This window comes from Centruroides vittatus, unplaced genomic scaffold (assembly GCF_030686945.1).
Source record: "Centruroides vittatus isolate TY-2023 unplaced genomic scaffold, ASM3068694v2 scaffold_769, whole genome shotgun sequence".
NCBI classification, from domain to species: Eukaryota; Metazoa; Arthropoda; class Arachnida; order Scorpiones; family Buthidae; genus Centruroides; species Centruroides vittatus.
Genome location: NW_027122717.1, coordinates 5,894,050 through 5,919,487, shown reverse-complemented (window position 1 = coordinate 5,919,487; position 25,438 = coordinate 5,894,050). Strand labels below are relative to the sequence as shown.

The 25,438-nt window shown below is 29.9% G+C and overlaps 2 long non-coding RNA genes across 2 annotated transcripts in view; one reads left to right on the top strand and one right to left on the bottom strand.

The window, feature by feature from the left end:
- Positions 1-25,438, bottom strand: part of LOC136989865 (uncharacterized) — a 255,026-nt gene that overhangs the window by 5,716 nt on the left and 223,872 nt on the right. Inside the window, exon 2 of the long non-coding RNA XR_010882969.1 lies at positions 6,953-7,054. This is a non-coding gene — a long non-coding RNA (uncharacterized lncRNA). The remainder of the gene's footprint in view (positions 1-6,952; positions 7,055-25,438) is intronic.
- Positions 16,287-22,711, top strand: LOC136989762 (uncharacterized). Its single transcript, XR_010882953.1, has 2 exons — positions 16,287-16,412; positions 22,466-22,711. It is a non-coding gene; the product is annotated as an uncharacterized lncRNA (long non-coding RNA).

The following is a 25,438-nucleotide window of genomic DNA, read 5'->3' as shown; positions in this document are numbered from 1 at the left end:
TAGAAAAATTTATAAATTAGTAATAAATTAACGTTAAATACTTTTCTGCAACTTCTACATTGTCTAGACATGCGTGAGACCGCGGAGTTTAGCGGGAATTTTGTAAATGAAAGGAAACTTTCCTTTTTTGTTGTTCGAAATTATTGTAAACATTCCCCGTAGAAAAAAAAACTCCTCGCAGAGTATCAGAGCAGAGGTCTCTTTCAACTATCAACAGTTAGGTGGGAAAGTTGACACTTAGCTGTCAAGAACTGCATTTCATCGTCAACAACTGACCGCTTTCCCACACTAACACTATAAAAGCTCGCGCTACCGGAAGCTTAGTGAGGATCAACCCAAGGAAGTTATTTCTGTACTTGTGTCGTCGATCTCCATGTCCAGGAATGGAATCCCGTCGGAGAAGACATACGACCGCCATACTCCACTTATACTCTCCAATCTCACACACAGAGGTATTTGTTAGAACTTTGTGAACTCTCTCTCTTCCTAGTAACATTTAACCGCATTTAATCGCATTTAATCGAGTAGCGTTTAGTCAGGTAGACTTGTAACAGAATTTTGTATGTTAACCTTAGTTAATCAATAAATATTTTGTTTGTTAAACTGTCGACCTGTCGATCCTTTTCCTGAAAAGACACCTGTCCACAGGCCCTAATTTAGACCTTCGCGGGCCCCTTTAGAAATTTTGTATTACTACAAATATAAATAAAATTGTAATATTTAAAATTAAAGCATTTTTATTTCAAAACAATTACAAACATAGAATAATCAATATATTAATACAAAAAATAACGATTCATGCATAAAAAAATAGAAAAAATAAATCATACAATTCTTTCTGATTTTCTATTTTGTCAAAATATCAATCAAAGAATTTTTAAAAAAATGATATAATTCTTTTTCTGATTTTCGATTCTGCAAAAATATTAATCAAAGAATCATAATCTAATTTTTGTGCTAAGTCGGATTCGATATTTAGTATCGATAGTGCAGATAATTTATCTTCTTTTATCGAATTTCTCAAATAATTTTTAATTCTTTTCAATGTAGATAAAGATCTTTCACCACTAGCTTATCGGCTTCGTAAGATATATTCTTAGAAGAATTTGCATATTGGAAAAGGTTGATATTATATTATTATTTATAATAAAATATAACATTTCTTGGGGATTCTTTTCTATGTGGTTGTCTTTTAAAATAGCGTTAAACTGAAGCCATTCGTTACAAATCTCATGAATGTAATATCTGTTTTATACATGTTATTTATTATCTCGAAAGAATCTGCACTATGTGCGTCTGTTTCAGTAAATAAAAAATTAAAAATGTTAATAGATGCATATGCTGTTTTTCTTCTAATCAACTCGTTGACTAAGGAATCACATATTACATAAAAAGTATTTATTTTGAAATTATCCTTGGCACAAAATTGAATATCATCGTCACAATTATCATTAAATTGGCGTTTTCGTTTACTGCTTCTCTGAAAATCATTAGAATAAATTGCATCTGTAAAATTGCCACATAATTCTTTAGCTTGTTCTTAAATAGAATCAAAATGGTTTCTTAATTCAAGAACAAATCCTATAAGACTTTCATATAAAGTGCAAGCTACATTTAAATTACCAGTTATTTCTTACAACGATTTGTTGCATTAATCTTGTTTAATATTTTGTTCCACAACACAGTCATTAAGCAAAATTAAAAACTTTTTATATTATCATATAAACCTCTTGCTTCTATTTGTATTAATCTTTTTTGAGACACGTCGTCTTCTAATTTTTGAAATGCTGATTTAATTTCATTGAATCCATTGATAATGACTGTAATAGCATCCGCTTTTGCTGACCATCTAGTGTCACTAATAGGTGTAATAGTAAGCGGTTTATTGTTCTTTTGAAAAAGATTTTTTACTAAATTCCATCGGTATGTCGACGCAGCAAAAAAAGTGTAAATATTTTGAATAGTACTGCTAATGGACAGCAATCTGCAGCAAAATTACCTACAAGATTTAAAAAATGACTGCTGCATGGAACATAATGAGCGCTTTCACTGTAACTTTTTATTTTTGCTTGAAGTCCATTGTATTTGCCAGCTAAATTCGACCGTTGTCATAGCTTTGGCCTCTGCAATTTTTTATATTGACTTTTAAACTATCCAAATACAGTAACTTACAACCGATTCCTCTAAACAGTCAGCAGTATGCAAAAAAATAAAAATAAAATTTAAAAATCGCTCAACAGGGCTACCATTTGCCAAAACATATCTAACTATTATTGTCATCTGATCAACGTGACTTACATTAGGCGTTGAATCTAATATTAAAGAATAATATTTTGCTTCTTTTACTTCATCTAAAATAGTGCTCCTTAATTTCTTCGCCATAATTTTAACAAATTCATCACAGATTATTGGGAACAAATAATTGACGTGCCCAGAACCGAGGTTTTTATATTTTTTTTCAAATGGCTTGCTAAGAAAGGATCAAACTCACTAAGGTACTGTAGTGCACTTAAATAGTTTTCATTATTAGACTCAAATAATTTATTGGTTGAGCCATAAAATGCCAAGCCATTTTTAGACAAAACAGTATTGTTGAGACGAACCTTTTTAATACTTCTCTCCAATACAGTTTTCCGCATTTCATTGGTTGTTGATTCCTACATCAATTCGACCCTTCAAATTTGATTTAGCAATAAATGTACCTATACAAGTTCTATGGTCGATCGAATTTTCATGATCTTTTAACCTATCATGTATGTTTTTCCAATTGTCAAAACCCTGCTTTTGTGAAAATTGTGTATTTTTGTTAGAAAACAATTTGCATACATAGCAATATACAGACTTATTTTTTCTGCTGTAAATAAGCCATTCTCTATCAACAATTTCTTCATTACCCTTTTCTTTCATAAATGCTGTTTTATGCAAGGTCCTTGTAATGGTTTTGCCTTGTACTTGAAATTTTTTTTGCCTCATGTATAAATTCAATATTCTGATGAGGTTTGTTTCTAATGTAAATATTTTTCATCTCCAGTGTTAAAACTTCTGACCATTCACAATATCGTTTGAAAATGATTCATATGTTTCACATAATAATTGCTCGCTGTAATCGTTATTTTCTTTTCAAAACATTTTCAATGTTCTTTAACGGCATCGTCTTCATTTTGTTGTATTTATGTTCCTTTACCCGTACTTTGAGGCTTTTTCTTGTCACTCCTATATATTCTTTATCAATTTCTAATTGTTGGTTCTCATACGGTATACTGTATACACCCGCTTGTTCCTCCATTCCAATTTTGTCTTTATCATTTCTTAATAGTCTATAAATATTGGGTGCTCGTTTGTAAACTATGTTTGTGTTTTTGAACATTTCGAACAAAAAATGTAAAGCCTGAAGATGGCGTATTATAGTAGGCTGAAAACGTTCGGAATAAAACAATAAGCTCAGCGAATATAAATCAGGTGTGTTTATTATTCATTTTGTTGTTTGAGATTTTTCTGTTCCTCAATTTTACTGTCCGTTTTTCGATTTTGTGTTTTTTTTGAAATAAAAATGGCATTAAAGCGTTACAATGCTTTTTGTTTTCTTCGTCTTTTACTTTCGTTTTTAATCTTTTTTGATGACCATATGCATGCTTGTAATTACTCATTTTTTATGGTCAACTTGTATCATAATATCTCAGAAACTATTAGTAATATCAAAAAGTTATAAACACAGAAATGTAGCCCTTTAAAAACTGACTAAAGTGCAACAATAAACGTAAATGTGATATAAATCGAGTTATATCAGTTTTCACAGGACACACAAATATTAAAATTACTTACTTATAATATATGTTAAATAGAAAAATACAAAACGTACTTCAAAGAAAGAAAAAGTATAATTACGAAAATAGGTTATAATATATCCAATCCACCTAGTCAAACTCAGGGCCCTGACTAGTGTTGCCACCTTTTCAAAATTGCTGACTCGGACGGCAGGTCAATAAAAGCCCCTGACGCATGCGCAATGTTATTTTACCATGAGAAGAATAATGTGAACGTCGGTTCTAAAGCAGTTAGGGACTTGTGTAGGAGCAACTTAAATTAAGAAACGAAATAACTTAGCTTTAAAGAGCTGAGAAACAAAAAAAAAAAAAAACACACTGGTTGCGCATACGTCGGCGTAAGATGGCGGAGTAAGTTTCGCTGAGAGTGTGACGTCTTTCGCTGTTAAAATAAAGTAAATTTATAAAAATTTTTGCTAGTGCTTTGTTTCATCATCATTTCACAATTTTTACGAAATCCCGGACAAAATTAATAGTTAACTAAAATAATGAATTAAAAACCGGACAGTCCGGGTAAAAACTGGACGAGTAACAACACTAGCCCTGACACAAAACTTACCTACGGAATGATGCCGAAGTTTCACTGTAGCCATCCGATCGCATAACCCAATTATGAAAAACTACATAACAGCATCATTCGTTCTACAAAAATGTTAATTTAGTTGTAATGTGCATTTTTATTTTTATATTTGAATATCTTACTAACATTGTATTTTTTGGGGCTTCAATACAATTATGTAGCAATAAACATTATATTTTTCTCAACGAACACTGCTTTATACTGAACTTCACGGAACAGATTTAATGTGCATATACAAACATTATCTAATTCTCAGTGATGTTAGATGTCGGAGCAATAGGTAATGCCATTCTTAATTATTAACCCTTGAATATGGCACAAACAATATAGTAATTCGTAAAACTAATAAAACAATGGCACGTTTAGAACCTATTACGGGCCCTGGGCAAGTGCCTTGCCTGCCTTGTGCCAAACTAGGTCCTGTATATATACAGTGTATTGTTATTGACAGACTGTCTTAAATATTAATTTTAAACTTAAAAAATTTAAGTATAAAGTTTTGTTTTAGTAATAAATCTTCCTTTTTAAAAATTTAAATTTGATCAATTTCTGGACGAATACAAATATAACACAAAAGTACACAAAACTTTGTGATATGGTAAATCTTTTCTTTCTGACATTTTCAAATTCGTGTATAATTGAAGCTCGTTTCAGCCATGATAATTTCATCTTAAACAAACAGAGAAATAAATTGAATGTGGAACTTCCAGGCGATTTAAGACTAAAACGTACAAATTTTGAACCAAATATTGCTAATCTTGCTAAGGATCATCAAGCTCACCTGTCTCACTGATTGTCAGTTACAAAAATTATTATTAACATTTAAACAATAAATGTAAAATATGTAAAATTAAAAGAAATGTATTAAAATAGTAAGAGCTTTTGCTTGTAACACAAACTTGTTGGTGGGGATCGATGTGAGGTTTCGAAAAGTTGTAGGAGGTCGATGATCAAAAAGGTTTGGTGACCTCTGGTCTAAATTGAAAGTGTGTCTGACAGTACACACCTGGTAGCAGGATCCCTACCTAAAACTTTTATATCTCGAGTTTAACAATCCCAAGCCACCACAATAGAATAATATTAATAAAATATTTAAAGGAATAGAAGCATTAATTAATTAAAATAACTTTTTTCGCGTTAATTCTAACAAATATAAAAGAAGAGGTTTTGTAATTACAAAGTTTACAGCGTTGCGTGTGAACATATTGCAGTAGAAATAAGCTAAAGAAGGAGATAATTTATAAGACGATAACATCGTATACTATTTAATATTTTAATACTTTGCGTTTTAATTAAATATAACTGAAAATAATCAAATTTTTAGTGTTATCCACTATATATCTCTTTATTATATCTCTTTGCATGTGATATCCACTTTACATTTTGATTAAACAAATTAAATAAAAGTCAAGTTATTAAAATACTTTATTTAAGCAAATTATGAATCATCAGAAACTTGAATAAAATCTTACAATTTGAATTAACACAGAATTTAAAATATAAATTTATATACCGATATAATTATGCCAATTTGTTATACATCAAATAAGAATTATAAAGATTAGTTTTACTTAATGTTTCGAAAAATTGTCAACGATGAGAAAAACCTTTCATTTCTTCCATTTCACATTTATCTGCAGAGTCCAAACATTTCTGACAAAGGAAAAAAAATCAATTAAATATAAATTCCATTGATCTTTATTATAAACTAATTTACCTTTTGTACGTAAATCTATCATTTCATTTTAATTTATATAATAACATTTTATATCATTTCTGATAGTATTTGTTTGATTTAAATATAAACTTGAAGAGAGAATTTCGGAAAAGATTTTTAGTTCTTTCATTCTAATATTAATTTAATGTACAGTACTTTTTCCTTAATGTTTAAATGAATATGTCAAATAAACGAGGAAAATATTCTGCTATTTGAAAAACTTAGTAAACATACGCAAATAATATAATTTGGCAACCGTTATATAACTAAAAATTTAACATTTATAAAGTGTATAAACTTGGTGTTTCTAAATTAACATATCAGCTATTTTATATTTTAACAGTATTTTTTATAATTAACTCAAAAGTCATGTGGATAAAAATCATATCAGTCATTATATCTTTCTATCCGTACATTAACATTCATAATATATTGAATTAGATATCAGGAATACTTCAAATTTTCAAGTAAATCAAAAATTATATATTGTTCTTGTATGTTTCTGTCGCACATTTAAATTTTAAGTGTCACATCATAGTATTAAATGAAACTGCATGTATTGTTACTTGAAATAATTCAACCATCTTTAAATGCTTTAGTTATTATACCATAATTGATTTAATAAATTTTATATAAATAAATTGAATCGCCTAGTTGCCGTAGTACTTACTTAGATAATGGGAAAATTACTTGGATTGCCCCAACTGTAGGCATCTAAAGCTGAACTGTAACAATTCAGAAATTTGTCGTACAGCTATTAATAAGAATATTAAATTATGAAATAAGTAATAATTAAGACAATGTTCAGAAATACGAATGAATTACAAATACCGTTTTATTTGTCATTCGGATATCACAAATGAACTCGCGACACTCCTCTGAGGTTTGGCAAAATTGTATTTGTTGAGCACAGTTTTTACCGAACTCTAGAATCTAAACATTAAATAATAACAAGTTATTGTTTGGAAAATTCATTATAAAAAAAAACTTTTGCCGATGTTCGAAAACTCACAACTTCCATGTCATCTTCAATTAAGAGATATCGAAGATTTGTTTTGCCAGGGCGAGTCAGTTCTAATAAAAAAAAAAATGAGAATCGTGAAAAATGAATACATTTTCATTAAATCTCATGTAGATTATTGTAAGCATAATAAAAATATTAAAATGAATATTTATGAGTAAAACATGAAACGAACTACAAAAAGTTAATCGTATTATTAACACTTACGACAATAATACAGTTACATACAGTTAATACAGTTACATACAGTTAATACAGTTAATACATTAACACAGTCCTACGATATTTATTATCGTAGGACTGTGAAAGCTCTGTATATGGATCTTTACGTCTAACATTCGGAACGTCCATAGAATTAATTGGAGAGAAAACAATAGCAAACATAAATAACACTAGCATAAATGCCAAATTTATTGAAGTTTCCATTTCGTTCGTTGATTTATGTAATATATTTTATCAGGTGACAATTGATCTGTTCTATTACCTTACAAAGAAATTACAATTTCAGATCATCTAAAAAAATAACAAATATTTAATCTTGAAAAAATAATTTATTTGCATATGCATTTCTTAACTGAGATATCGTTATTTTATCAGATTCCTGCACTTTTAGTGATTGATTAAAATTATGAGAGATTGTCTTTATTATATTTTATGCTAAATATTTAAAGTAGATTTATATTTTCAGATATATTATTAGTTTTTAAATACTATTGAATTTTATGTAGTTTATATTTTAAATTTAAGATTGAAAAAATAAAAAAATAAAATAAATAAAAGAATGAAAGCTTGCAGCAGCCTTCTAAAAGAGTAGAAGCAAGCAAATCTTTTTGCACCACTTTCGAAGATCCTCAAAGGTTTTAGTAATGTGTAGCGCTATCACTTACGAGATTTTCTTTAAAAATAATTTTCATGTTATAATAATAATTATTATTATTAAAAGGCAAAAAATGATACTTGGCATATTTTAAAGAAATTTCTTTAAAACCGTTACTATTTTTCAACTTACTCTTAACTAAATCTATTAACGATAATAAAGAGTATAATTTCAATTAAATTTATTTTATAAGAGATATGACTCAAAATCACTTCTATCTCCCCATACTTTGACTGCTGACTACCAAAATTCTACAACATTAATGCGTCGTATAATAATGTTGTCAAGTTTTAAAATGTATAACACTCGCCTAGACAAAAAAATGACTCTACTTAAATTAAGTAATGCAAATATTTTAATAACTTTATTAAATTATTTTATTGTTTACTATTTTTTTAAATGTGTAAAAAATTGAAAGAAGAATGTTCTTAATTTTAAAAAATAACTCGGAAAATAACAGGTTAAACAGTCATAAACAGTGAACAAAACATGATATAAAATTCTAATTCTAATTAATATTTAAATTCTCTTAATTGACTTACAGTCAGCTAAGAAGCCTTATATAATAGACCAAAAATTATTTCTTCAGTTTTTAATCATATTTCTAGTTTATTTCATTTAAAATATATAGTCTCAGTTACGAATTAATAGTGGTTTGCCCTGCACATCATACTTTTCCTTCTGCAATAGAGTTCTGCCGGTCATCTATCTAACACCTTTCGGGAAAAACTTTGAATTGAAATAATCTGACTTCCTGTTAACATCGGAAGTTCTTTTAGTTACCCGGGCCTCTTACCCCCAATGTTTCCATATCTCGTTTCGTTTTTCATCTAACTCCGTTCTCGAAATTAAGGAAAGACAGTGATAATTTCTAGGTCTACATTTTTCTCAAATTGCAGCCCAATGAAGTTAGTTGATAACTAACGTCATCTGTTATATAAAATATTTTTGTAATTAGTCGATTATTGTATTTATTGAAAATAAAAATTTAAGATTTGTATTTAAGATTTTCCTTGAAAAAAACTGATAAAAATAGAATTAAATATTTCTAGGCACTGCATTTGCAAACCAGAAAAGTGTAAAAATATATATTTACTTTCTAATTTCCGTGATAAAATATGTACTTTCGTAAGTCAATTCTTATCCTGAAAAAAAGGTAAAACCGAGAACTTACCTGGTTCTAATCTATTAAAATATGCTGGATTTTACGTTGTATATCGTGAAGTTCTAAGCTTCTATCAAGTAAAGCTTGGTTAAAAATTTGTGTACACGCCTGTTGAAGTCGCACTTATATACCATTCCAAATAGAAACGACAGTTGCGTGGGTTTTCATCACACGTAACATACAACACCAACTTCATTTTCTCATAATTTATTTTTAAAAATCGTAATGTTTCGGTTTTTAAATTCTTATTTAAATAATATTTTTACGTGTGTTTTAAATATACTCGAAATATAAATAAAATTTATGACAATTTGAAGTTTAATCTGTTTTAATGTGTTTTTAATTTAATTTAATAAACTAAGTTCAAACCAATATACAAACATCAAAAACAAGTTTTTCTAGTTTGAAGATAATTAGAAAATGCTTGTGTTAATTAAATGTATGCAAATATGGTTTATATCATGTACTATAAGTTAAACGTGATTGAATTATAGATTTATTTATAATTTTTTATATCGTGGTTTTAGAAACTTGGCTGCAAATTTTACTCAATTGAAGTCACGTAAATGTATTATTTTCAATAAAAGTAGTGTTTATGTTATTAAAAAATTAGTTTTTATAATTATTTTCATTACGCCAATAAATAAAACTTTTAAAAATACAACTGGAGGGCAAAATTTAAGTTACAAGTAGTTTTTGCCTCACAACTTTTTAAATAAAGCACCAAAACATTTTGAAAATGTAGACATATATGCAAATTTACATGACGAATAAGAAAATAGAAAAATATCTTGTCAATATGCAAATTACGTATGTTTAATTCAATCTTTAGTGGTTTGCTGGTTAGAACGCTCCTTTGACTTTGCTGTTTTTTGTAATCAAACTTTATTTAAACTGTTTTTTTTAATTAAGGCATATTCATTAACATTCTAATGGCTTCTAGGCATCATTTAGATGATTCTTTAAGATGGCGTACTATTGGATGGATGGAAATGGGGCTTAGTCAAGCTGATGCAGCAAGGCTCCTAAAAATTTCAATAATGGTGGTTTCACGACTCTGGAAACAGTTTACAGTTAGAGGAGATATCTACAGAATTCCCGTGGAAGGAGTCCAAGAGTTACCACACTGCAAGATGACTGGTTTTTGAAAGTAACTGCCAAACTCAATAGAGGACTAACATGCAGGATGCTTGCTTCTGAACTTGAATTAGCCACAGAAAAAAGAATTTCTGTCAGAACTGTATTCAGAAGGCTTGCTGCTGTTGGTCTTTATGAAAGACGCCCAGTTGTGTGTATTCCATTTTCACCGTTCCACAAAAAAGTGCACTTGAATTGGAGTCATCAACATCAAGACTAGACAGACCACAACTGGAGCAAAGTTCTCTTCACAGATGAATCCTGCTTTAGCCTACAGAGTGATTCTTGACGATTCTTTACCTGGAGAGAGGCTGGAACATGATATACTCTATCAAACATAAGAGAAAAAGACAACTTTGGCAGAGGTGATATGATGGTCTGGGCAGGCATCTCTCTCACTGGGTGCACCAAGCTCCATGTCTTTGGAGGTTCCTTAACAGGTCAAAGGTATCGTGAAGAGATCCTTGAGCATTATATTCGTCCAATGGCTCACACAGAAGGTACGGATTTCGTTTCAATGGACGATAATGCTCGTCCCCACAGAGTGAACTTGGTGACTCAGTATCTTCAAGACGGAATCCAAAGAAAGAACTGGCCATACAGGTCTCCAGATTTGAACCCGATAGAGCATGCTTGGGATGCCCTCGGAAGATGGGTGGGAAGTCTCTGTCCCCTACCCAGAAACCTTGATGAGCTCAGAACCGCTCTCGAAAGAGAATGGACTTTAATTCCTAATGAATTGATCAATAACCTTGTAAAGAGTATGAAAAGCAGGTATCTAGCATAATGCTGTAAGGGGTGGTCACACACCCTATTGAGTGAATAAATTTGTTATTTTAATAAAGTTTCTATTTCATTTTAAATTAAGAATAAAAAAACAACACTTGTAACTTAAGTTTTGCCCTCCAGTGTACATTTCTTTTATGTTACAATACAGCATATCATAGAGATTATCGTGGCTTAAATGACCAAAATATTTATTATTTTTTCCAATATATAACAACTATATTTTCCCGCAGTGTGAAATACTAAACACAAGTTAACAACGCCTACGAGGATGCGTATGACTAGACAATGTAGAAGTTGCAGAAAAATATTTAACGTTAATTTAATACCAATTTGTAAATTTTTCCAAATAATATCATTTTTTAATTGTTAAGACTAAAGAATTCACAGGAAATATTTAAAATTTTTATTTTATAAGCCTTTATCTAATATTTGCAGTGTCATTTAATATACATTTAAGAGGGATGCTTAGAGACAAAATAAAAGAAGCAAATTGCCCTTAGCTAAGAAAAAGTAAGCCTCCCTTTATGATATTTTTTCATATTTATCCAATTATTTTATTATTTGTCATTTTTCTCATTGATAAGAAAAGTGTTCTTAATTCTAAACACTAATTCAGAAAACCAAAAGTTAAACCGTCATAAAAAATGATTTAGAATTATAATGTTAATTAATAATTATATTTCGTTAATTTAATTGTACTTAGTAATCGTAATGGCCATATATAACAAACGTTAGTTATCAACCAAGGACATATTTTATGTACCATATATGGTAATTAACAGCAATGAAACAATATCTAAAAGAATTTAAAATGCTTTTAATAATGATTTTATTGCTATTACTTATAAAAATGTTTTGTCGGCCCATTAAAAACTTCATTGTTACTAAATTTTAAAACTTTCTTAAAAATGAATTTACTTTATCTCATTTTTAAAAACAGCGAATTTAATTTTTTCGCGATAAATAATATAAATAACAACTTCAAATGTGATATTTGTGACTAATATTTTCATCTACGTAATTTTTATCGATTTTAATATTTTATAATTGTGATATTTTAGTGTGGTAAAGGTGTACTTGCGTCATTTTATACAACACTTGAGTGTTTTAACTGTGAAAAGGTAGATGTAGAGACGGACAATGGCGTTAGATAAATATTTAAGTTATAATTTTTAAATTTTTACGAAAACGGTGGAATTTTTATTAAATTTACTGGTATATTTCGTTAGTAATTTCGCTTTCTAACTAATAAAAGACGAATTAACTTAAGATTAAGAATCCAAAACAAAGGTACAATTTCCATTTTTATATCAGAAAATAAAATTCTATTTTATTAAATTTTCAAACCTATTTAAAAAACTTTTACATGTTTTGATATATTTTTTAAATTTAATTTTCTTAATTAAGGACATTTTACCTTACTTTTTTCTTATAAATAATAAATAAACATATAATAAAATAATTTTATAAGTTTATTAAAATACTTGAATTTTCGAAACATTCCAAGAAAAGTATTTGAAAGAAATTGGGTAAATTATACATAAACCCTACATATTATGAATAATTACTGCTGTATGTATAAAATAAACCTGTAAGATGTTCACAGTTACTTGCTTACAGCACGCTGTATTTATTTGAGTGTTTTTAAATTATTAATTTTGATGTTCAATTTTATTTTATTAAGAAATTTAAACTCTGTTTTGAAATTCAATATAAACTACATACAAACTATATACTACAATATATTAAGAAACAAAGCCAATAATAGATAAAGGCTTATGAAATAAAAATTTTTTAAACTCCCCGTAAATTCTTTTACCTTAACAATTAAAAAGTGGTATTATTTGAAAAATTCGTATTAAATTAACATTAAATACTTTTCTGCAACTTCTACATTGTCTAGTCATATGCATCCTCGTGGGCGTTGTTAACTTTTGTTTAGTATTTCACACTGCGAAAAAATATATTTGTTATATATTGGAAAAACTAATAAATATTTTGATAATTTAAGCCACGATAATCTCTATGATATGCTGTATTGTAACATAAAAGAAATGTATTTTTAAAAGTTTTATTTATTGGCTTAATGAAAATAATTATAAAAACTAATTTTCTAATAACATAAACAGTACTTTTATTGAAAATTATACATTTAAGTGACTTCAATTGAGTAAAATTTGCAGCCAAGTTTCTAAAACCACGATATTAAAAATTATAAATAAATCTATAATTCAATCACGTTTAACATAGTACATGATATAAACCATATTTGCATACATTTCATTAACAGGAACATTTCCTATTTATCTTCAAAATAGTAAAACTTGTTCTTGATGTTTGTATATTGGTTTGAACTTAGTTTAATAAATTAAATTAAAAACAGATTAAACTTCAAATTGTCATAAATTTTATTTATATTTCAAGTATATTTAGGACATAAGTAAAGATATTATTAAATAAGAATTTAAAAACCGGAACATTACGATTTTTAAAAATAAATTATAAGAAAATGAAGTTGGTGTTGTATGTTACGTGTGTTGAAAACCCACGCAACTGTCGTTTCTATTTGGAATGGTATATAAGTGCGACTTCAACAGCCGCCTACAGAACTCTTTAAGCAGCTTTACTTGATAGAAGCTCAGAACTTAACGATATACAACGTAAAATCCAGCATATTTTAATAGATTAGAACCAGGTAAGTTCTCGGTTTTACCTTTTTTTTCAGGATAAGAATTGACTTACGAAAGTACATATTTTATCACGCAAATTAGAAAGTAAATATATATTTTTACACTTTTCTGGTTTGCAAATGCAGTGCCTAGAAATATTTAATTCTATTTTTATCAGTTTTTTTCAAGGAAAATCTTAAATACAAATCTTAAATTTTTATTTTCAATAAATACAATAATCGACTAATTACAAAAATATTTTATATAACAGATGACGTTAGTTATCAACTAACTTCATTGGGCTGCAATTTGAGAAAAATGTAGACCTAGAAATTATCACTGTCTTTCCTTAATTTCGAGAACGGAGTCAGATGAAAAACGAAACGAGATATGGAAACATTGGGGGTAAGAGGCCCGAGTAACTAAAAGAACTTCCGATGTTAACAGGAAGTCAGATTATTTCAATTCAAAGTTTTTCCCGAAAGGTGTTAGATAGATGACCGGCAGAACTCTATTGCAAAAGGAAAAGTATGATGTGCAGGGGAAAACCACTATTAATTCGTAACTGAGACTATATATTTTAAATGATATAAATTAGAAATATGATTAAAAATTGGAGCTCGGCATTGTGACGATGTCACATTAAATAATTGCTGGTCTATTATATATGGTTTTTAAGCTGACTGTAAGTCAATTAAGAAAATTTAAATATTAATTAGAATTAGAATTTTATATCATGTTTTGTTTTATGACTGTTTACTCTGTTATTTTCGGCGTTGCTGTTTAATGTTAAGAAAATGGCAAGAAAAAAATGTTCTTATGTATTTTAAAAAATTAATTTAGTTACCAATTTATTTTATTTAAAATATTTACATTTTTTAATTTTAGTAAAGCCATTTTCTGTCGATGAGACTGTTAACTATAGATACCAATCTGAAATACACGAAAACGTTTGCTCTTCTCAGTCGTATAGAATACAGGTTAACATAGGGGAACTAAGTTTGATCTTTCCCGATTTTTTCTTTTCTTTGTTTAGCAATTCTTGACGTTTGATACTCCGCGAACCCAAAAATGAAAATTTCCACTCACAATATTTTGTACGAGTGTGTGTCAGCATTCATTTTGTGTGGTATTTCGGGACTGATGAATGAATCAAAACTTTTGAAACTTGGCAAAATTATTTCTGTATATGGGACATTGATGCTACAGAATATTGGTAGTCAAATGAGTCAAATCATGGAAAGATAGATGTGATTCTGCATCATATGTTTTGAAAGGTCAAATTTACTTTAAATTTTACTCGCTAACAGCATTTGCGATTTTACTTGAGTATTTTTAAAGATGAAAATAGATTTTTAATGAAATTTTTTAAACACTCTCGTCTACCTCAAATATAAGTCTTTTGCCTTATAATAGGCTAATATTACAATTATTTTTAAATAAAATCTCTTAACTAATTGTACTAGATGTTAGTTTAAAAGAAGACTTGAAGACTTCTTTGTGAAGACTTTGAAAGTCGTGCAAGAACACTTGCTATCTTTTTTTCTTTTAGAAAGTCTGCAAGCTTTCATGCTCTTATTTTATTATTATTTTTTAACCATAAAATTAAAAATATAAAGTAATTAAATTTGATTGTATTTAGAAACTAATAATATATCTGAAAATATATATTTAAGATAAATATTTAGCATAAAAATATAATAAAGACCAACTCCGATAATTTTGATTCAATGACTAGAAGTACAGGCACCTGATGAAATAATCTTAGTTAAGAAATGCTTATAAAAATAAATTACTTTTTCCAAAATTAAATACTTGTTAGTTTTTTGGGTGATTTGAAATTGTAATTTTCTGGTAAAATATTAAAACAAGATCTAATGTCACCTAATAAAATATATACTTACAGAAATTTACCATCGGAGATGAAAACATCAATAAATATGACGTTTATGCTAGCGTTATTCATGTTTGTCATTGTTGTTTTACCAATCAATTCTATGGACGTTTCGAATGTTAGACCAGCAAATTCACGTGCAGCTATTGACCAGGCATATGCCATTTATTGTGGTAAGTGTTAATAACACTCGATTAACTTTCTGTAGTTACTTTCATGTTTTACTGATTAATTATAGCTATAACATTCTGATTATGCGTATGGAAATCTAGATGAGGTTTAATTTAAAAAATATTTATTTTTCACGTTCACGTTTTTCTTTTCATTAGGACTGAGTTGTGATGATAAAAGCAACTTTCGATTTTGCATAATTGAAAATAACCTGAAATTTGTAAGCCTTTAGACATAAAAAAAAATTTATTTTAAAATAAATTTTTAAACAAATATTTAATTATTACTTAACTTCTAGATTCTAGATCTCGGTAAAAATTGTGCTCAACAAATACAATTTTGCCGAACCACAGAAGAGTGTAGCGAGTTCGTTTGTGATATCCGACTAACAAACAGAACGGTATGGTATCGTAATTCATTCTTATTTCTGAACATTGTCTTAATTATTATTTATTTCACAATTTAATGATATTTCTATTAATAGCTATACGCCCAATATCTGGAATGTATCACTCCAGCTACAGATGCCTACAGTTGTGACAATCCAAGTACTTATCCCACTCTCCAAGTAAGTGCTAGGCGATTAAAGTTATTTATATAAATTTTACTAAATACGTATTAAATCAGTTATTGTATAACAACTAAAGCATTTGAAGTTGGTTTAATTATAAGTTCGGGTAACAATACGTGCCGCTCATTAGCCGTTTCATTTAATATTATGATGTAACAATTAACATTTAAATATGCGACAGAAACATACAGGAACAATATATATTTTCTGATTTACTTGAAAATTTGAAGTATCCCTGATATCTAATTTATTATATTATGAATGCTAATGTACTGATAGAAAGATATAATGACTGATATAATTTTTATTAAAGTTTCTCATTTCCAGATCTTTGTTTTTCCCGGGATCCCGAGAAATACCGGGATAGAATTAATTATTTTTAAGATATACAAAATATCTTGAAATCAAATGATATAATTATTTTTCATTTTCTAAAGTAATTTAATACGTTCTGCAACCTCCAAAATCATATTAATAATGCTGTGTAAGATATATATTAAAAATTACCTTTGAACTACGTAGAAATTTTCACAAATAGAAAACATTTATTAAAGTTTGTTGGGAAATGCTTACAAAAAAATTCCTTCGAATTGAATCGAAAATTTAAGGGAAAAAAATTAACTTACATCAAACTTAGAAGGTAATTTTCGTTCTTTAAATAAAATATATTACAAAATATTATTGTAAATTTTTATAAGATTTTTAAAAGCAAAGATGGTCAATACTCTCATCACTCAATTTGATTCTTATTTAACTAATGAAAAGCCTGCTACCAAGAATGCCCTTTCCGATTCAATTCATGTGGGTGGAATCGTCATTAATGCATTTAAAAGAAAACAGATGTTATGTGTTTGCGTGGAAGATTTCTAGTTCATTTCCGAGACTGTGGTACTTCTTTTGCTGTCTAGTATTCTTGATTTGTCTACCTCGGTTGGTTTAATAGCGGCATCAAGCTTATAGCCCGATAATTCGGTAGTTCGTTTGTTTTTAATAATCAGGTTTATGAAAAAAAACTTCATACTTGCAGACTTCGTACTCGTTTGTATCCTTGGCAATTTGTACAACCTGGCGTTACTCAGTTATTAAAGCTACTGGGCATGGTTAAAACTTAAGATAGCATAAGCACAATTATTCCAAATATTACAGGTTCTGAGTAGTAAAGAATTTTCAGAGTTCTGCTACAAATAAGCTACGTATTGATTATTGACCATTTGGGACATGCCATAACGAGCAGAAATTTAAAAAACTAATAAGCAGGTTTAAAATTAATAAATACAAATGTATTTTGACAGGTTATGAGTTAATTATACAGGATGTTTTTTTAACTGACAGTACTCAGAGACATCTGTAGAACAATCTAACAGCCGGACTGTCGCCAAATTTGGGAGAGTGACTAAGAACGATATGAAAAAGTGATTTCGCGAAAAAAAAACTAGTACCCAAATTTGCCGGTAGGGGTGGATTTGGCGCTGTTGTAGCAAAACAGCTAAGAATCTGCATAAAATCCAGCTGTAATTAACAAACACACGAATGAATAATCAGACAGAGGTTGCAGTGTAATAACGAAAGTTTAATCAATCAGCAAATAACCTTCTCCCTTCTTCAATGTGATCACCGTCCTGCTGGACAACTCATTGCATCCTGAACACCGTTTTCTCTATGGCCAAACATAACATGTCCGCAAGAATGTGCTTCACAGTTCGAGAAATGTTGTCCTTCAAGTCATCAAGTTTGGGACACTACCAAGATAGACCTTGGACTTTAAGTAACCCCACAGGAAAAAGTAACATGGGGTTAGATCCTGGGAGTGAGTCGTCCATGCAAGTGGAAAAAAGCGACTGATGACCCTTTCTTCAGTGAAGTGCTGGTAGCTTTTTCGCTACAACAGCGCCAAATCCTCCCCTACCGGCGAATTTAGGTACTACTTTTTTATTCGCGGAATCTCTTTCCCATGTCATCCTTAGTCACTCTCCCAAATTTGGCGAGAGTCCGGCTGTTAGATTGCTCTACAGATGTCCCTGAGTACCGTCAGTTTAAAAAAAACACCCTGTACTTTCTATTTGCAAAATTTCCTCAACCTTAACACAAAATAAGAAAAAAAATGTACTTTTAAGAAATTTCCCGGGATGAGAAGAATTTTCCGAGTTAAAAAAAACAATCGAAATCCTGTTCGAGAAACCCCAAGTTTTACCCATATGAATTTTGAGGAAATTAAATAAAATATGATTGTTACGGCTAACGGGAATCTTAGCCAAGTACAAGTTCAGGGTTGTCGATACTCGAGAGTCCGTACCCCAAGGTTCGAATCTATTCTGGGGTATATGTTCGTTCTTGCTCCGCACTCACCAACGTCCTAACAACCAGGGACCAAGTAACAAAGTGTCTGAACCTACGGTTCCTCTCGTACCGCTCAGTATTACTATCGCAACGACTTCCGTTGCCGCGGCTAGGGGTCTTTTGCCTTAGGGTGTTTAGTCATAATCCCACGAACAATAGCTTCGCGCCACCAGCTACTCCAACAAGCACATGTACAAAGTGTCTGTTACAATGATTAAAACGTAAAATAGCTGAAATGTTAATTTTAACTTTAAAAAAAATCAAACACTTTATAAAGTTGAATTTATAAATCTTTTCCTCCACTCGACCTGACAAAAAGAATCCCGATCCCTTGGGATCAGAAACGTAAACACGCCATCCATTGACAAGTAGGCAGGTTCAAAAAACCTGTTGCCGAGAAAAGAGGCGACACATCCGCCTTGCCTCCGGCGACCCACAAATGTTAATTATTATAAAATGGCAAAGAGCTTAATTTTGAGGATAGGGATTGGTTTTATACATAAAAATTGTAAATGCTAATAACGAGTAAAATCGTCTTTAACTCCTATGCTACTGGAGATACTCAGTTTTATCTTCACACGCCGTCGACCTATAATCATCAAAATTTAATAGCACGATTTTACCTAATAAACAATCCTCCCTGAAAAATTTCAAAAATTTTCAACAAAAAGCACAGGCGATATAAAACTTGAAACAGGTTGAACAAAATCGTGCCCCACATACATACAAACAGTAACATCCATACATACAGAAATTGCACCCAATTTTTTTTTTTTTTTTTTTTTTTTTTTTTGCATTTCTCGGTGTTTCAAGGTTTCTTAAATTCAAAAATGTGAAAATCTTGGGGAAGGGGGTCATTTTTTGCCGGATCGCCATACTTTTCCTATGTTATATATAACAGGGGTGGCCAACAAGTCGATCGCGATCGACCGGTCGATCGCGATGCCAATTTTGGTCGATCGCTCGCGATGTCTTGACTTAATGTGTTACACTTTGTTACTGATCGCAACGCGTGAACGTAACGCGCAAAAGCAACAATATGCATGCAGTTATGACTGGACTCGTAGAAAACACAGCCATTTAGCTTGAATATTTGATACTGTCATGCGGTAGCTTCTTTTCTTTAGTATTAACAATATTATTATTATTAATCAATATTGTTTATCCACGGTGACAACGTTGAGTTTCAATTTTTCATTTGTTTAAAATGTAAGTACCTGTTCTTTATGTTTTAAATTAAATTATGGCTTTTCTTACCTATCTATTTACTTGATAAGTGAGCGTTTTCGTCCAACAGACTTCTATATTTTTGGATTTTTGGAAATACGTCAATTGAGAAAAATATCCCAGAATCACCAAATGTAGCAAATATATTTATTCCTGTTTCGGAACTACATACCTGTGTGAATTGGCATTTTCATACTTAAAGTTAACGAAGACTAAACATTCTGTTCGGACTGATTCCCATACTGAAGAATCATTGTTATTATCTTTGTCATGATATACACCTAATTATGTTTCCTTGGTAAGAGACGTGCAAACTCAGTCCTCCAATTAATGTAACGTAATAAAATAAATTCTAAATCTGTCTTCATTAGTAGCTAATTTGAATTAATAAATATTGTTAATAATAATTATTAACAATATTTATTAATTCATGTTGTTTTAATTCATGTTTTTAATTCATGTGTTTTAATTCCCCCGGACGTGAGTATTTTGGCCTGTTAAATAATTACGTTGTTTTTACGTAGGTAGATATACAGGGTGTTTTAGTACAAAGAGCACTCCTCCGAGCTACTGATAGATTAGCAAAAAATAAGTCTAAAAGTCTTATATCATTCTTCCACGATAAATTTTCCTCGCCCAAAAAAAAAAAAAAAAAAAAAAATCGCGAAAGTAAAATCTTATAATCAAATTATCAGCCGTACTGTGCAGTTTTATAACAACTTTTTCAAGTTTACGAACAAATAGTACCACAATTTATACATTGTAATTGATAAAAATAATTAAGTTATATTTTAAGTTAATAAAAATCTATTTTGAAAGTGTCGAAAAATCGATATTTTTTAGGTGCCGCCTGTACGGAATGAACTCGTAACTGCAAATATCAAAAGTTGGGTCTGGAAATTTCATTTTCTTTATGAGCCTATATCTTGAAAACTTAATAAATGATTTAAAAAATAAAAAAATAGTTTTGAACATATATTTTCTTATCTACCCATAGCTCGCGGGAGTGCACCTCGTACTGAAGCACAGTGTATAAACATAGTATGTATTTCACACCCCCCTCGCCACTTAGACTATGCCTACGACAACAAGTCGATCGCGAGACATTTTTACGATAAAAAGTAGATCTTATGTACACAAAAGTTGGCCACCCCTGATATATAACAACCATGAAAGTAAAAATGGTGTATGAAAATAATATTAAGCAAATTACAAAAGAAAACAATGTGCTCGGACAATAAGTCCTCCCCTGAAGATCAGCATAATGCTAATAATGTTTCCATCGAAATCATTTGTGCGACTATTGATCAGACCATCTTTCATGTATTCAATGCTGATGACTCACGCATTCAATAGTTGATGTTAAATAAAATGTAATATTTTCCTTTACTGACTTATAGGTTTTGTACTTGAAGCGCTGCATTTTCTCCTAGCGACGAAAATTTGAACTAATTTCTGTTTTCTAGAAAACTATTCTCCATAGTGTAAATAAGATATGTAGTAAATTTCATCGACACGTGTCCATTAGAATCAGTTCCAATGTTCTGTATAAGATTTGTTTAATTATATAACTGTATAAAAAATAGAATTGTTTTCACTAGATTTTTAAACATACCAAAGAATAGAAACCATGAAATATTGTTAAAATTACTTTTATAATTTTGATTCCAACTACACATTAAATTTACTATTAATTATTGTTATTAATACTTTATATAAAACATAATTTAATCGTAATATATAGATGGTTATACAAATAGTGTATACATATTTTTGCACTTATACGTTACAAAGTCGTGTTGCGCCATCTGTTATGAGATTTTCTTTTAAAATAATTTTTATATTATTAATTATTATAAAAAAGCAAAGGGCTTCATTTTAATGTTAGGAGCCAGTTTCTAAACAAATTGCAAAATATAATGAATAAATTTTCATTAAATCTAATGCCACTCGAAATATGTTTATTGATCCCGTTTCTGTCTTCGGACCCCTTGGTCTTTAATTACTACAATTTAGCAGCATCGATGTCTTAAATATTGAAATAGACCTGCCAAGTATCAAAATTTTTGTTTATCCATCCCCTAGACATAGTGCAAAATAGATTCCGACACACGCCACTCAGACAGAATTTTCTTAGGAATATTTTTACATTTCTGACTTTCTAGAGTGTGAAAATGCCAAGAAATGTAAAAAAATCTGGATAGTTTGAACTTTTATCAGTCACTATGTTTTCTCTATGATATATTAAATTGATATTAGGAAGTATGAACTGAAAATCTTTTCCATCAATCTCTATTCGAGTTTTTATTTAAATCAATCAAATATTACCAGCAATCATGAAAATTATTATATAAAATATATAAGTTAAAATTAACAGGTAATTTACCTTTCGTACGTAAATCTAAAGTGCAAATTATTTTATGTAAAAGCTATAAGCTATTATTAATATTATTATTATGTTTTTTTTTTTTTTTTTTTCCTTTTAGAAATGTCTGGAGAGTGCAAGTAATTGTTAAACTAAAGTAATTGAAATTTTTTCTCTTCGTTGACAATTTATTAAAGAATTACGTAAAATTAATCTTTATAATTTTTAATTGATGCATAATAAATTGGTATAATTATATCGGTATATATATTTATATTTTAAATTCTGTGTTAATTCAAATTGTAAAATTCTATTGAAGTTTACAATGATTCATAATTTGCTGAAATAAAGTATTTTAATAACTTGACTATTATTTATTTTATTCAATCAAAATGCTGACTGAAGTCGGTGTCACGTGCATAGGATTTAACACATACAAGTGTGATTTATTTATAATTGTCAATTTATGTCAATTAAAAATACTAGGTATTTTCTAGAAAAACGAAACTGAGCTCCGCAACGTAAATTTTACTGTTTCGGCTTGACACGCTTCTAACGTTCTGACTAAAGCAGTTCAAAACGCAAATTCGAGGAAAAACGCGAACGTCCAATGTCAAAAAACATCAAGAAACATTTAAAACACCCACGTTTGTAGACAGCGGTTTACCAATTCCAACAACCGTTAAAACACGCACATGTGTGGCCGCAGGACACCAATGTGAGTGTTTTCAAAAATTGATTTCGTCACGACATCGTACATGTTAAATGCCCGTCGTAAAGATCAAAATAAAAATTTGTTAGAGAGATCGATGTACATAAATTGTCAGCAAACGCCACTGACATATTGCGCGCGATCAGAATACAACAGGATCTCGGACAATATGTCCTTACGTGCCAAATTTTCATTTTAAATATTTTGGCCTTTAGATGGAATTACAAAATTACGACTTCTTCACGACATCCAGTTACGCATACAGTTTGTTCCGAAATGATAGAGTCCTGTAAACTAATGATATTAAAATAATGAAATAAAAAATACCTTACGAAACAATAGAAAGGATTTGACTAATGGTTTAATCTGATAGCATATAATAATAATAATTTTATCGAAAAACAGTAATAAAATAAAAATAAGAAATGAATTTTGACAACCCTGTATAATTGTCTCAAACTGATAGAGCCTTAAAGTTGACGTAGCGATAGACCTACTTTAACCTTTCAATCGTCAGCGATTGTATTTATTATTAATAAGCAATATGTCCTGCTTCTTTATTAATTATTTTGTAAACGTCATCTAGCATTGTTTTAATAAAAGTTTTCCTCTCTTTATCTGTAATTTCGTGCCAAGCCTCAGTTATTGTTATTTTTAATGATTCTACTGACGTATATTGCTTTTCATTCCTATACACTTTCCTTTCTAAGATAACAAACGGGTTTTCTATACGATTAAGATCAGAACATGAACTTCGGTCCATAACGTGCACGCCATTTGCCAAAAACCTTCACAAGTTGATTTTGAGTCGTTGCACTATGTTGTCGAAATTTAACAACTTCCTCCAGTTTTTCCACAAACGAAAAAAAGTCTATAACTAGTATTTGCTGAAATCCTACAGCATTAATACGACCTGAGATAAAAGCTAAATTTGTCGTACCACCTTATACAAATGCACACAAGTCCTTCACCTTGCAGCCGTCTTGAGTGATTTAACAAAAATCCAGCAACGAATAGCTTAACTTCTCCGGCAACATTTGGTGGTGCCATTTGTCATATTATTTTATTTTTAAAAACTTTTATATTTTTAATTGTTATAAAATGGCAAAAACTTTAATTTTGAAGGAAGGAATGGGTTTCATAAAAAATTTCAAATGCTAATAACGAGTAAAATCGTCATAAAGAACGGCTCTACTCGAAATACTACAAACGATCTCCCCACCCACTCACCTACGACCATCAAAATTTAATATGATAAATTTCCCTAATACACAAACCTTCCTGCAAAATTTAAGAATATTTTTGATAAAATGCACAAGAGTTATTAACAGTGGCGTGCCGTGACATTTGATGATAGGGAAGCTGTGTTTCTGTAAGAAGCCGACATACAGGGCAATCAATTAATTGCGCGTCAAGGCCCGTTCGTCAGTGGCGTAGCGTAGTGGGGGCAGCAGGGGCTTCCCGCCCCAAGCGGCACTTTTAGAGGGGCGGCATTTTTTTACAATAAATAATAATAATAATATCTTGTAAAAATTTGAACCATTTTATTTCATATTTTTGTCACACCTACGATTCGGACCGATCGAAATAAGCATGGAATTTTTCATTACTTATTCTGTGACGAAAATGGAGAATCCCCTATTTTTAAATGAATGTATATAAATTTCATCTTGTTGATTGTAGCGACTGACAACACCGCCTGTACTGACTTGTAGGGATTCCCCGTATTTTATTTAAGGGGGCGAAATTTTAAGGGGGCGGCGAAATTTTCCTTCGCCCGGGCGGCTGACACCCACGCTACGCCACTGTGTCAAATTAAGCAAAGACTTTCATTTTTCTTGTCGATTTTTCTCCTGGGATTATCTTATAAACTTTTCCTATTATATTCAATTTTTAAAAAATATCTTTTCGTCTGTTTGTAGGCCACCTCTCATTTGTCGAATGTCTTATTTTCTGTTCACAAAATTTCGTTTACTTTTCAAGGTCATTTGTTTTATATGCCCTGACTGAAATACGAAGTACACAAATTTTACTTAAATATAAATAGCTTCAAATATGATTTCAGTTATAATATGATCAATATGCTTAGTTCAATCCCAAACTTCCTCAATGTAAGTCGAAAGTTTGGGAAATAGAGAAAGTTTCACTTTGATAGATGACTCGAACTCCTCCAGTGTATTCAGGGGCGGGTCTACATAGGGACTAATAAGGCTTAAGCCCTGGACTCCAAGTGTCAAGGGCACACAAAAATTGAATTATTATCATAAATTTTTAATAATTTTTTGTTAACAATGAGTACTTATCGTATAGTAAAAAATAGTTAATATAATAACAATGATAATAATTTATAGTATTATTTGTTTTATTGTAATTGATGTAACG